The following is a 14814-nucleotide window of genomic DNA, read 5'->3' as shown; positions in this document are numbered from 1 at the left end:
AAACTACTGTTATTATGTTTAAGAGGCAACACATTATTTCCTTTTTTGCAAAGGCAATCATGCAAGAAGTGTTTTTTACGCTTTTCTTTAACTAAAAAATAAGTTATAAAATCTCAGTTTCAAAGTTTCAAAAACTTCATTCTTTTCCAACTCTGAGATAGGGGCAAAAAGCATGAAAACCCATCTTTCTTTAGGTTTGAGAGATTGATAGATTAGTGAAAGGATTTTTGTACATAGTGAGGCTGTATATGGTTTTCTAATAGCGTATGTAAATGCATCACCTCTGTTTTAAGGAAAGGCCATTGTTTTATTGATTTAGGGTTACCTGTTTCTTGGGTCACTTGTGGGTTCAGCTGCAATAAAGCTGCCTTTGGGAAAAATGTGCTGTTAATTGACTTCCTCTTTGACAGAGACAGTCTCTGTTCTACAGAATGAGTGATTTCAGTGGGTCCAATGGAAACAGAGTTAATGTTTGGGTTATTGTTGGTTATAATGTCTGTGTTTTGCTTTGAGGATGCTAGTTTAAGAAAACTTGTTAAATAGGTTGGGATGTTTTCTAAGGACCATTGTGAGGTTATATCTGTTCTGCTGCTAAATATGTTTGATATTCCTGTCTTTGCCTCCCATTCTAATTGTTTAATTTGGGTATAGGCCAGTTTATGCATGTTTGTGTTTTGAGTGGATTTAGGGGTGTGCTTGTGTTGTATGAGGGTTTTGTTTGTTTTCCTTTCTCAAGGCTCTTGCAGTGACTGTGTATAAAGAATTCTGTGTTTTTGTAGTTGAAATTGTAACTGGTTGGTTCTTTGCTACTAGTTTAGGTTTGACTTTCCATGTTGTGTATGGCATATTGTCTAACAGCACTTTAAAATAGTGAGAAGTAAATACTTGATTTGAGGCCCCTCTTATTATTATTATTCTTACCCCCTGTAACACAAAAGAACTTTTTATAATAGCAGATAATCTGTCAATTAGTAAAGTTGTCCTTTAGTGATTTAGAAAATTAAACATGGTAGCTGATAGCTGTATGTCTGTTACCTCTAAATTGTTGGTTCTGTCAGTAGGTGGATGGTGGTGTCCCAGCTGAAATTTTTGCAGTACAAAACTAACAGCTGTCATTGCCAGCAACGAAGTCAGTACACTTGCAGTCCACTTCAACGTTGGTAGCTTTGACTTTGCTGATGGTCTGGGCTTGGGCAGGCAGATGTTCTGTGTGCTTTCCCAGTCTGCATTCTCCTCCTTGAGCTTAAGTAGTAGCTGTAGCCACGTTTGCTGTTCTTCCTCTTTTGCAGGATCCAAAACTTCTTGTCTTTTTTCTGGTTCTGTTGTCTTGCTGAGTTCAGTTTGCCACAGCTCGGCTAAGATTTCTTGGGCGTTAAATTCTCTTCTTCCTCCTCCATCAGGCCATCTTCGGCGTAGAAGCTGTTCTGAGGCTGCTGTGGGTTGGTTTCTTGATAGGAGATCCACGGTGGTGCTTTAACAGTTGTGAATTTGTTGTGTGTTGGTTGAACTGGTGGTAACGGAAGAGGCACTCTCACTTCTGCTTCACTGCTGGAGTAAGTTGGCTGTGTCCATGTTGCTGCGTGGTTGTTCTGCAGTGGTCTCATGGCCGCTGCACAGCCAAAGGGTGTTAGTGGACCGCCTTGACCCCCGCAACAGCAGTCTGTTCGTTGATCTCCCGTTGCAGCCCCCACTGCTGCTGGTGCCTTAGCCCCGAGCTCCAGCCGCCCGGCCACGTCCCCGCACTCTCTCTGTCGTGGTCTCATGGCCGCCGCATAGCTAAAGGGAGCTAGAAAATTCTCTTGACCCCTGCAATAGCAGCTTGCCTGTTGCCCCCTGGCTGCAGCCCCCACAGCGCTGGCGGTCTGTACGCCCGCCAGCGTTCCGCTCTGCCGCAGCGCAGCCGCTGCCACACCACCTGACCCGGCCACCACCCCAGCCCCCCCGGCCACCGTTCTGCCTGGCCTGGCGTATGGTGCGGGGGGCGCAGCTCTAAGCTGCAAGGCGGCGGCTGCAGTCGCTGGCAGCCCCCCACGCCGCCACCGCCCAGGCCCCAGGTTGTCCCGGCAGTGCCGCAAAAACGGTGGCTCCGGGTGCCTGCGGTGCAGGGGCCACTACAACTGGGGCGGGCGGCCTCTCAACGAAACTACCTGCCAGCCACGCTGCCGGCCTGGGTGGCGGGCAGTCCAGGCAAAGCCCCAGTCGCCGACCCCGCGCTGTCGGCTGGGGGGCTGGGGCTGGGGGCAAAAAGGTCTGCTGTCCTGGCTGGTTTTGCTTCTTTGTAATGTAAGTTCAAGGCAGTCATAACCTCTCTCCATGCTGCTAAGTCTTTGATAGCTTCTATATCACATTCACTTGTTTTTTCAATTAACTTGCTTCCTATTTTCCTCCAAGATAACACTTGGTGAATGCCAGTTAAAGGTAGAGCTGGTTCATTTATGGAAATCCAATACAGTAAGTCCCAAAGTCTATTTTTTTTCTATATTTCTGTTCTGTTCTTTTAAAAAATGGATTACAGCTTCAGCTGTCTTTTTAATTTCTGAGGAATTCCTTCCTGACGGGTAATCCACCCTCCCATTTTGCCAGTTTTTGGTTACCTCTGAGTGCAGAAGCTCTGTTGTCCTTTCTTCCGGTCCTTTTTTCTTCTTTTTTTTTCCCTTTTGGAGAGGTAATCCAGCCCGCTGTATTCTTCCTTTTTGATCCTGGCGAGATGGACACCTCTGGACAGGTTCCCCAGAGCTTGCTGCTCCTGGTTCCTGGTACCCTGCTGTAGTCCCGATAAGGCGTTGTTGAGGCATGAACCCCACTCAGACATGAATGCCAGAGCAGAATTGAGGTTTATTTCACAATGCTTAGGTTTAAATACAGCGCTTAAACATGTCACATGATCTTTCAACCAATGACAATCAAGTATTGATTGAGCATGCGTGAGAACCCAGAAAACTACAACTCCCATGATTCTTTGTCACATTTTTCCTGCCACAATAAGGTCTACTTTTTTGTACAAATTTTTACAGTTCTCATCTTTCTTCCTTTTTCTTGCAGCTCTTTTAATAATCCTAAGACCTAACTACTGAAAACTAGTTGTCTTCTTCTCAACAATGTGCTAAGGAACTGTGGACAGTGTCTCTTTCTCTGATGCTGCTATTAGACTACCTGAAAAAGACCCAGTACCCACAAACTGTGTGTGCAAAAGTAGATTTAACAATGATGATGGTTATGGTTGTCATAAAACTTGATACCTGATGTGCTTCTTTAAATTCCACTGGGTATTCCATTAGAGCATAAATGTATTTGAAAGTCTGCCCTTAAGTCTGTGTATATCAGCTCAAGCTTTTCTTAAGTTGGAAGAGCCTGAACATAAAGATCAATTTAAAATATGAAATATTGGTTGTCGTCTGTTATCTGAGTTGTATCATAAAAATTGCTAGTATTGTTGTTACATTCTATTCATGATGCACAATGGTGTGTACTTAAAGATTGTTTAATGTCTGTGTTTGTCTATACTGTGTTAACAGAAGTATTCTTTGTACTCATCAGAGTTTCACATCAGAAGCATCCTCACTGGGAGCCTTACTAGGCCATTAAAAATCTGATACTGAGTGCAGAGTTTTAGTATAAGCTACTTAACCTTATTTGAGACATGCTTATTTTAAGAATTGACTTATAATTATTTTATGGATGCCTGATAAAGGATAAAGCTGTTTGATAATTTTTAGTGAACAGAAATTTACTTATCAAAGGCTACAGGGTGGTTGGTGAGCAATCTATATTACATTTTTAAGGTGGAGTGGAATTCTTGCAAAACTATTTTCCATTTTCTGCCTTTTGTTTGGACTCAAAATTGTGACTACTCTAGAGCCTACAAAACACCTCACTTGAAGGGTCTGTCACTGCTGTGTCCTCTCAGTTTTCAGAGTCCTGCTATTTCCAGACTCTGACTGCATTAATTTTTTTTCTGGCAAATAAACCTACTGTTCACTAAATGACTCCATACTGTTATTCTTTTCGGGAATAATTTTCTCTAGTGACTTGCATTGATTATAATCTGTTTGGTTTGCTTAATTGACTGAATTGCTTCAGCTGATCTTTTTTTTCCTAAGTAATATTGTTTTCAAACCTTACATATGAAAATAATTGCTTTTGCTATTTTCCTGATGGTGGAACTGTGTGTTTATAAGTTTTAAGGATGATGAGGGAAAGTTACAAGGAAAATAGAACTATGTTGGCAAAATGGCAAATTGTAAAGATATCCTGGAATCAACATAGAGAAATAAGCCAAAATCATGGCAGTGGTAGTGGTTTAATGGGAGAGGATTTGCGTGGTGATAGTGAACATCATACTAAGCTTATTACCAACATCTTTGGGGGAAAAACCCTAAAATTTTCAGGAATGGGTGAACACATAGTTATATAGACCAATGTAAGGACCTCTCGGCTTTACTCAACACTCATAAAAATTTATTTAGAAAGCTGCTTCCAGATTTGGGGCAGGTTATGCCTCTTAATTTTTCAATGTCATTTAACTATAACAGCCATAGTTAAACTTTAGGTGCCACGTCAGAGCTATAGTTTTTTCTGTTCCTTAGGTGTATTTTGTCTATCTAGAAGAGAATTCGTTTTTCTCTTGCGCAGGATGATTGCTTCCTTCATCTTTGTAAAAGTACTATAACCAAGTTTCTTTATTTCTGGGTGATTTCCACTTTGATAACATCTAGTGTTGTGTTCAGTTTTTTCCTTTTATTTTTGACCACTCATCTCGAGAAGCACTACATTCTTTCACCTGTATGTTTGTGTTTTATATGTTTTTTTCCAACACTGAGCAGTCCAGTTTATGTCTGCTTCTTTATCTCCAGTACTAATCTATTTTAGAACCTTCAGCTTACCCAGTTCTCAAAAGTCTATCCTGTTTTCAAATCTGTTCTGGGTTTTTTCTATCCCAGATACCTTTCATTTATCAGCTGTGTAATCTGAGCCTGTAAATTTTTCCTGTTGACGGCTTAATTATTTGGCCTTTATATTCAAACTTCCTTTGAATAACTTCCTGGTTATTCAATCCTAGGCTCAAGTATTCTGTCTTTAGAATTAAATTTTCAGTATAAATTTTTCTCACTTTCCTACAGTTCCTTGATATTTAGCCAGTATTCTGCATGTGAAACTATATATACAATCTCTTTCCTAACATGCAGTTTATAGTTCATAAGGACTACAGTTCTGAATCATTTGCTTCCTCTTCTGCAAGTTCTTATTTGCTGTTCTAACTCCTGGCTTTTAATTGAAAGAATAAAAATTCATTGTGCATCTCTTAGTTGACTTGTGGTATGCATTCTAAAATCAGAAGCAGTGAGACACTAGCTACCTTTGAAGGAAATGATAAATGCATTTCCCTATATCAGTTTAAAAAATTGAGGACTTGTCTAAAAGAGTGGCTTTCTGCTCAAGTGGAACATGAAAATAAAAAAAGAGTTATTTGATAGACATGGCCCACCGTTTCTGACTTAATTTTCTTCCTCCCAGTTCCATGCATGGAGTGTAAATGGGAGATTATTCAGTGGTGTTCTTTAGAAAAGTCCATATTTTACACAAAGAGCTCTTTTAATGTTTACAGCACTTCACAAATCACATGCTTATTCACAAATCCCTTTATTTATGGACTATGCAACTCAATTGACCTATGATGTATGCTGATAAACCCTAATTCCTTATTTCCTCTGATTAAGCTTGGCTGATGTAAACATCTGCTGACGCATTCAGTGACCTGAAATAATTGGCCTGACTCCCAGAAAGTCCCATAAAACCCTTCCTGTAATAGTTTTATATCCTGTGCTTTTACTGGAATAGGAATCACGAAAAGAGTTTGGAAATACTCAATTCATATGTGCAAAACCATAAGGGTTTCCCATATTGACATCACCACTCATTCTTTCAAAGTACAACTCCACGTATAAAATGTCAGTATTATTTTATAACCAAGTCTCAGGGTGCTATTTAAGCAGAAGCTCAAAAGTCAGCTTATACAGAAAAAAATGAAGTACTTTTTAAGGTTACAGTGTGTTCTCTGCATTAGTTCTTCTTACTGTCCTGGCAGGGTATCCCCTCTTGGCTAGTATTCAGAGCCAAATGCTGTTAGACAATACAAGCTTTCAGACAGATAGCTGTATTCTGCATTTAAAGATGCTGACTGGGGAGGCTCTTACGTACTGTTGTTAGAGTTCTAATACACTAGCTTTGTGCACTTCATCCTACCTTAATACATAAATGAATGGGAATTTGGTGTGATATTTTTCTCATTTCCCACACTTGCAATGCTCATTTATGCCCAGTTGCTTGGTCCAATGTATGGTAGAGAAAGGATGCAGGATACTGTTCTTTTCTTTGGTAGCTATTCTTTATCTCCTCAGTAACTATTGAAACCACTGACTAACTTCTATCACTTGAAAAGGGAGAATGAGCTCATAGGTACAGCAGCTGTGCTGGAGGAAGGACACTCTCCAAGTTCCCTTACTGAAAAGCTGATGGAATTGCAATGGGTGATTTTCATCAGACTTTTTGATACCAAGAAGCACTGTTGGCCCATGTTTGTCAGCTGACAAATCAGACAAAAAAATGCTTTCTCTTGCCCTGTCAAAAAGTTGGATGTTTTGGGGAAAAGGGAAGCAACAGTAAGGAATATATTAGGTACTCACAAGTATTGTGGTAACTGAGTTACAGAGAAAAGCAGAATTCTGTGTTTAAGAAGAGTATTTTAAGGAAGGTGGAATTTTAATTATAGGAAGCTGTAAATTAAACTAGCTTCATAAACTGAAACATAAAAATATTTTATTATTAAATATTGGAATGTTTGGGGTTCTGTATTAAAATGAACAATCTGTAACGACCTAGCTCTAAGTAGCAGGCCTTTCATTTTTGGATTCTGAAACACTTCAGAGTAAGGATGGTATTTACTTCATGTAAGATGCCTTTCATGTCTATATTGATAATCATAGGAACAAAAAAATGAAAAAAAGCTTGGAACTTTGAAAACCTTATCTTGAATGTTTGGTTGAATGTTTGGCTATGTGGACAAAGAGATGGACAGCTTAGATATTAGTGAACTGATTATAACATTAACTTGGCTGAGTGACTTGCAAAACTGCTAAAACTTCTTTTTATTTTTCTATGATTTATGGCAGAAAGGGAAAGTCAACTATACTTCTATTTAAGACCAGTGAAAATATCTTTCATTTATTGCCTGGTAGACAGGTTAGTTCAGAAAGTATCAGACACACTATTTTCCAGGACAGAACTTGGATTTTCATCTATCATGACTTATTAGGTGGAAAACAATACTTGGCAGAATTGACATTTGGGAAATTTGAAATAGAAAGTTTTGTATTTATCTTTGACTGGATTGTCATTAATCATTGCATTTTCCTGAACATCTCTGCAGGTGAATTTGTGTGTCCTGTGTCTGTCATGTTCCATTGCAATCCTTTTGTGTGGATAAAGTGTCTGCCCTGGTGGCACACATAAGGAAAGGGAGAGGGAAGGTCAGGGGGGAAAGGAAGGAAGAGGTGAATCAGTATTGACAAAGAGCCACTTGAAATTCACTTCACCATTTGTCTGATTTATATGGATACCTACAGGGGAATCAGGCTTTATTAAAGTCACTTTTAGGGATTTCACACTAACAAAGATGTAGAGCTGTTAGTCACAGCAAGTTGGCACATGTGAAGAACATAATTAAAGGTGGGATTAAGCTGACTCAGTCATATAAGACTTTAGAAGAATAAACACTATGTGTAAAATTAATTCTGCAGCAACTAACGATTTCTTGCCAAGACGGTCTTTTTATAGCCTGACAATGTTATTAAATTAAGTTACCTGTAAGGAAATAAATATGAACAAGCTCAATATATGTAATGGATGTCAGTCTATTTACTAGGAATTTATTAATTCTTTGATAAAGTTGTATTTCTGTATTTTCAGTTGATTTTTACCCCTGTATATGTGCTAAAAAGCTGGCCTAAGGCTGCCATAAGTCAGATCTTCTTGGGTTTTCTTTCTTTCTTTCTTTCTTTTTCTTTCTCTTTCTTTCTTTCTTTCTTTCTTTCTTTCTTTCTTTCTTCTTTCTTTCTTTCTTTCTTTCTTTCTTTCTTTCTTCTTTCTTTCTTTCTTTCTTTCTTTCTTTCTTTCTTTCTTTCTTTCTTTCTTCTTTCTTTCTTTCTTTCTTTCTTTCTTTCTTTCTCTTTCTTTCTTTCTTTCTTCTTTCTCTTTCTTCTTCTCTCTTTCTCTCTTTCTCTCTTTCTCTCTTTCTCTCTTTCTCTCTTTCTCTCTCTCTCTCTCTCTCTCTCTCTCTCTCTCTCTCTCTCTCTCTTTCTCTCTCTCTCTCTCTTCTCTCTTTCTCTCTTTCTCTCTTTCTCTCTCTCTCTCTCTCTCTCTCTCTCTCTCTCTCTCTCTCTCTTTCTCTCTTTCTCTCTTTCTCTCTCTCTCCCTCCCTCCCTCCCTCTAGATCGTTATAAAATCTAAAGCATCAAATTTCATGCAAAGTTCAGTGAATCTCTGAACTTTTTTTTTTTTTAAATTATTATTCATTTTGCCGATACCAGAATACAAGCCTGGAAGAAGAGTCTAGTTCAGTGCCAGTTGGGAATAGATATTCTCATTTCTGTGTCATTATTGCTGTTGGCCAGAAAAGGACTTGCAGGTCTATGGAAATAGGAAGCAATAGAAGTAGTCAAAAGAAGCAAAAAGACGGGTACCTGATGTTTGGAGGGGTTTACTTCCTGTCTGCCGTGCTGGGACATTTTGCAAGAAAGTAAGCATGGCACTGTCAATTCATCATTTCTCTTTGTATCTTGCCATAATGTCACAAAAGTCCTACAATATCAAATATTAAGTTTCTGATCCAAGTAATAATGTGTCCTAACTCCAAAATGCAAGCAATTGTGAAATTCTTTCTTTCTCAGTTTTGAATTGATTTATTTTGAATAATATTAAAATAAACACCTTGGGTTTTAGGTCACACCAGTAAGGTTGAGGGGACAGGAAAAGGGAAGAGGATAAAATATTTTCTTAATATAAAGTAGCTTTTTAATTATGAGCAGAGTAATATTTCTGCATAGTGTAAATCCATGCATCAGGATTAGTTGCATCTTTCTTAAAGTATTTCATAAATTCTCTCTTGCATTGCATTTTGATATATTTTAGTAGCATAATGAAAATGATTGATTTGCAATAATGAGATTAATGAATCAGAACAGGTAGTGACAGGAAGCTTAAAGACTTCAAATTAAATCAGAACAAGCAGAGATAAAATAATTAGTACATTCACCATCATGTGATTCCAAAATCACTTTGCCAGCAGAAATAAATTTCAGTAATTTAAAAGACATTTTCTTTTATTATACAAGACTAATTTGAGCTGTAAAAGTAATAGCTTTGTCTTTCTTGTGTGCCTGAAAGGTAATAGATAATATGATCAGAAATATACTTTTACTTCTAATTGTCTCAAAGCTAGTTACATATGTTCCATCATCATGGCTAGGCTTCGCGAACGAAGATTTGGGAAGGGCACTACCCACGTTTGTTGCCAGCGCGTTGATATGTTCCATATTAGAAAACAAAATAGGGAAAGATAGTGGATAGAAATGTTTGTTCATGAAGTGTAGGACTTGTCTTATTTAGACTAGTGCTGAGTGTGTTTTTTTCCTCATGCGACATTCCCTAATTTTTACATATTTAAATTGGTTTTTCTATCCCAGCTAGAAACATATAGTCCTAGAAACTACAATAGATGTGAGGAAGAGAGTTAGTTGAGAAAAAAACTAACACAAACCACAATAAAAAAAAGGGAGAGACTCTTCTTTATCCTATTTAAATAAAATGTAAATTAAAATTAAAATACCCTCAAAACAAAAATAAAACCCTCAACAGTACAATCCAGGAGCTCTTTACCTAGTGAAACTGTTGTAGTTTCATCAATTGGAAACACATGTAACAAAAACATGGAAATGTTTGTTTTCTGATGAATACCATATTAACATTCTCCTTTCTTTCAGCAAATACATGACATAATTTTAGATATTTGTGCCACACATATAAATTTATCAAATGTGTTACAATTTATCTTCATGAAAAATGTATTTAAACATAATTTTACAAGATAATGAATAGATCTGATTTAGAACCATATTGGTATGCAGTCGTATATTAGAAAAGGGAATGTATAAATCTTCACATAATATATACATTTTTAGCTGATATAGCTGTTCTTGTAAAAAAATATGGTACACTTGAGCCCTTAAGTCTCTGGTATCACTAGTCTGTGGTAGAACTAGCTATTGGTATTTTGGGGTAAGAAAACCATTTCTAATAAATGACTACAGAGTGGAGCACTACCACATTTTGGAGCTGAGTTAGGACCTGACGAAGCAAATGGCAAAAATGAGGCAAAGGAAGGAACAGTAAAGATAGGTTATTCATTTATACTGAAGCTGGACTGAGACACAACTAATATAAACCAGACTTTGTGATGTGCTAGTTGGAAGGGAATGCTCTGTGGAAAGAGGAATTTTTTGGCTATCAGTGGTTCACAGAGAACATTTATGGAACAGAGAATATTGCTTGAGAAAATAGAAAGGTTTCTTTAAGCATTCAAAAGACATTTGTGCCAAAGAAGCTATTGGAACAAGAGCAAATCAAGATTAGGCAAATATTTTGTGAACTTCTTTTCTCTTTATAAGAAATGAATAATAATAATACTATAAAAGAAAAATATTCTACACAGCTATAAACAAAGCATGGAATGATCTGCTTAGAGCAAGTTACACAAACAGGATTTTGAGATTCATCAAACTCTAATACTTGTTGGTGCTGTACAACAGCTGTATCAGAATTATACTATTAGGAAAGAATCGTTCTGCGGACTAGTGCTATGTAAATTAATTGAAGGGGTTTTTGCAATAATGTTAATATTGAAGGTGGTCAGCCTTAAGGTGGGCAAAGCACAAGAGAATACAGAGTAAGAAACAGTTATTCTGGGAAGCAGGATAGAGGTCTTCATATGTCACCACAAATTTTTATTCAGTCTGATTAAGGTAAAGATCCTGCACTAATCAAAAAGTGTTTTGTCCATAAGTTAGCCAGGTAATGACAGATTGTAAGTGCATGAGAATAGGTTTGCTGTACTTCACTGTAAATATATACAAGTAGTAGATACGTGACTGTAATACTCTCCATCGTAAGTAAATATGTGTTTTCCCTTCAAAAGATAAAAAGGCCAATGTGCATTGTGAAGCAGTAGATGTCACACTGTGGATATTCATGCCTTTTGAAAGGGTCTGCTACACTCTTGGAAGTGAATTCAAAGTCCTGCAGTGCTGCTATAGTGACCTTACCAATATCTGCTAGTCAGTTATGATCTTCAGGATTTTGGATTTCTGTAAGAGCATTAGAATTTATTAATAGCACTCAGAGAAAAAAAAAAGGGTAGTATTCTGTGAAGAAGACTACATATAAATAGTAAGCCTGAAGAAGACCTCAGCAATGTTAATGTGTATTTGTGTGGATCATACCTATATAGTAGCTTGTGAATGTCATCTATGCTGTGTTTCTTCCTGACTACATGAATAGGAACCTATTGCTTACAATTAAAATGAGTGTGGTAATGGATACCATTATTCCAGTAGCCTTAACTTTTTTTTCTGTGCATCTGAGAATTTGTTACTTTTTCTATGAGATCCACAGAATTCTGACAACCTCTACTGCCTCATATTTTATCTCTTTTGATTATGCAATTGAGAACTGGATGTAATGAATTTAGTGCAGAGTTTAGACTGGAATGGGAAAATACACATTCAAACCTACAGTATTCTTCCAGGTTTTGTGGCATAGCAAAATGAGTTGAGGGGTGTCTTTTTAACAGAGTAAGAGCACCATACAAAACTGCCCTATACTAGCTCCATTATTTCTTCCAACAACAAAATGACTTGTTCCAGAGGAAACAATCGGCTTGTCATGTTTCCAATTGCTAATACTTGTCCTCTGTTTGGCAGATGTCAATTTCCTTTCCTTTCAAATTATCCAATCAAATGGTGTATCATAGAGAAATTGTTCTCAACTTACGTTTCACTTTGATATTATTTCACTTTGATGTTAGAAGTTTCTATTTGAAAACAGATATCTTTTGTGGTTTTTTTTCCAGCTATAGCAGAATCCATAACAGATAAGAATGCATGTGAGCCTTAACTTTTACAGTTACTTATGATGGATGACTTAACCATGTAAATATATATCAACAGGGCTTTTTTTTTTTTTTAGAGAGGTGAGGTGTTGAATGACTTTGTATTCTTCCTATGTCAATAAAACGCTTGTTTTCACAAAAATAACCTACAAGTGCATTCATAAATGCATGTAATGAATTTGCCAAGCTCATAATGAAACTGAGGTAATTTGAGGAGGAAGCTAGTTGCTTTCTGTTATAGATCACCCAGCCAGGATGAAGAGGCAGATAAAACATTCTATAAGCAGCTCGAAGAAGTCTCATTATCACTGGCCCTTGCTTTTGTGGGGGACTCGAACTTACCATGTGTCTGAAGGAAATGAAATACAGCAGAGAAGAAAGTCTAGAAGGTTCCTGGACTGTGTGAAAGAGAAATTCCTGGCACAGCTGGTGAGCAAGCCAACCAGGGCAGGTGCCATGCTGGACCTACTGTTTGTGAAATGAGAAGGATGTTGTGATTATTGGAGGCCTTCTTGGGCACAGTGATTGTGAAATGCTAGAGTTTTCATTTGTCAGAAAAGTAAGGAGGGGGATCAGCAGAACTGCCACCTCGAACTTCCAGAAGGCAGACTTTGGCCTGTTTAGGGCAACAGTTGAGAGGTTCCCTTGTGAGGCAGGCCTGAAGGGCAGAGGAGCCCAGGAAGGTAAGGAAATGCTTCAAGAAGAAAATCTTAAAAACACAGGAGAAGCCAATTCCCACATGCCAAAAGATGAGATGGGGGAAGAAGACCAGCCTGTCTGAACAGAGAGCTTTGTCTGGAACTCAGGCAAAAAAAGGAGAGTTTATGACCTTTGGAAGAAGGTGCAGATAACTCAGGGGGACTACAAGGGTGTCATGAGGTTCTGCAGTGAGAAAATTAGAAGGACCAAAACCCAGCTAGAACTTCATCTTTACTGCTGTAAAAAATCCAAATTAAAAACAAAACCAGCTTCTATAAATACATCATCAAGAAAAGGAGGTCTAAAGAGAATCTCTATTCTTTATTGAATACGAAGGGACACATAGTGATAAAGTATGAGGAAAAGGATGAGATACTTGATGCCTTTATTGCCTCAGTCTTTAATGGCAAGACTAGTTGTCCTCAGGATACACAGCATCCCGAGCTGGAAGAGAGTGATAAGGAGCAGAATGAAGCCCCCATAATCCAAACAGAAATGGTCAGAGACTTGCTACACCACATAAACATGCACATGTCACCTGTCTTTGCTCCCACTGGCCATACACATTCTTTTTTTGACTTAGTTCCAGAAGAAGTTCCCCTTGCTTCCTTGTTTTCTATTCCATTCTGCTGTGGGTTAGATCTTCTTGAATTTTCCCCTACCACCATGAGGGGGCCCTCACTGATAGTGGTGCACTGCTCTCTGGCCCCGCTGCCGAAGGACCAGCCACACAGGGGTGGAGGCGGGCAGTGCAGGAGGCAGTACCTCGCAAACTGCACCAGAACTGGAGAAATAAAAGGCGCAGCCGTTTGCAGCTTGCTTGCCTGTGGACCTGTGAGCGTCCTGGTGCCTTGCTCGTTCCCGGCAGGGAAACGCTCTCTTTATCTTGGGATCCCCGAGGCGCACCCCGTGCCGGCTTGCCACAGTCCCGGGATCAATCAGTCAGGATTGCTTGGCCACAGCCCGTGCCAGCTTGCCACAGTGAGCAATGGGGTGAAGCACGAGAAACAGCGAGCGTTATGGCAAGGAAGTTGAGAGCATATGAAGACACCATTCAAGCATCATCCCAAAACCAGGTCAGTTTTGTGTAAAAGCTGGCTGAGGACCTCTGGAATCTCAAAGAGGTGCTTACCAACAAAATTAAAGAAAGCTGAAAAAAAAACTTAAAGAGAAGGTTAAAGAGAACAGCATCCATGTGGCACCAATGCAAACCAGAGCTCCTGAGGTCAGAAACAGACGTCCCCCAGATGGAGAGAGGGATTACTCCCCAGAAAACTACTTGAGCATGGAGAAGACATGAATCAGTGGGCCAGGAAACTTACCCACATCCTAGCAGCCTGCATACTGGAACTGAAAGAGAAAGCAAATACAAAAGGGAAGTCATCCAGACTGAGTGCAATGCCAACCTCTCCTGGGCAGGCATCAAGGCAAAACAGGTAGGACTATGACATGTGTAACCCCTTAGAAGGTACCTCCTGGATGTATTCACAGGGATGTAGGAGCAGCTATGATGATGACTAAGATTAAAGAGGCCCTGCCTCCAGCCAGGGGAAAGAAAGGGAAGTTAGGATCTACTGTACTGTGTGGATCTTACGGTCTGGCACATCAGAACCATGAGAATTCAAGGATTTAGTTGACACTGACCCTCACTATACTTTAATGCCATCAGGACATGTGGGGCTGGAATCTATTTCCACTTCTGGGGTGACAGGGGTTTCTTAGGAGTTGACAGTGCTAGAAGCTAAAGTGAGCTTGACCTGGAAAGACTGGAATAAACACCCCACTGTGACTGGACCAGTTGCCCCATGTATTGACTACCTCATGAACAGATACTTCAAAGACACAAAAGGACATGGGTGGGCCTTTGGAGTCGCTGCTGTGGAGACAGGAGGTAT

The 14814-nt window shown here is 39.0% G+C and overlaps 1 long non-coding RNA gene across 1 annotated transcript in view; it reads right to left on the bottom strand.

Moving 5' to 3' along the window:
• LOC135420084 (uncharacterized) overlaps window positions 1-14814 on the bottom strand; it is a 410960-nt gene that overhangs the window by 226372 nt on the left and 169774 nt on the right. The window lies entirely within an intron of this gene.

This window comes from Pseudopipra pipra, chromosome 1, assembly GCF_036250125.1.
Source record: "Pseudopipra pipra isolate bDixPip1 chromosome 1, bDixPip1.hap1, whole genome shotgun sequence".
Lineage (NCBI taxonomy): Eukaryota > Metazoa > Chordata > Aves > Passeriformes > Pipridae > Pseudopipra > Pseudopipra pipra.
This window is presented reverse-complemented; position numbering and strand designations above follow the sequence as displayed.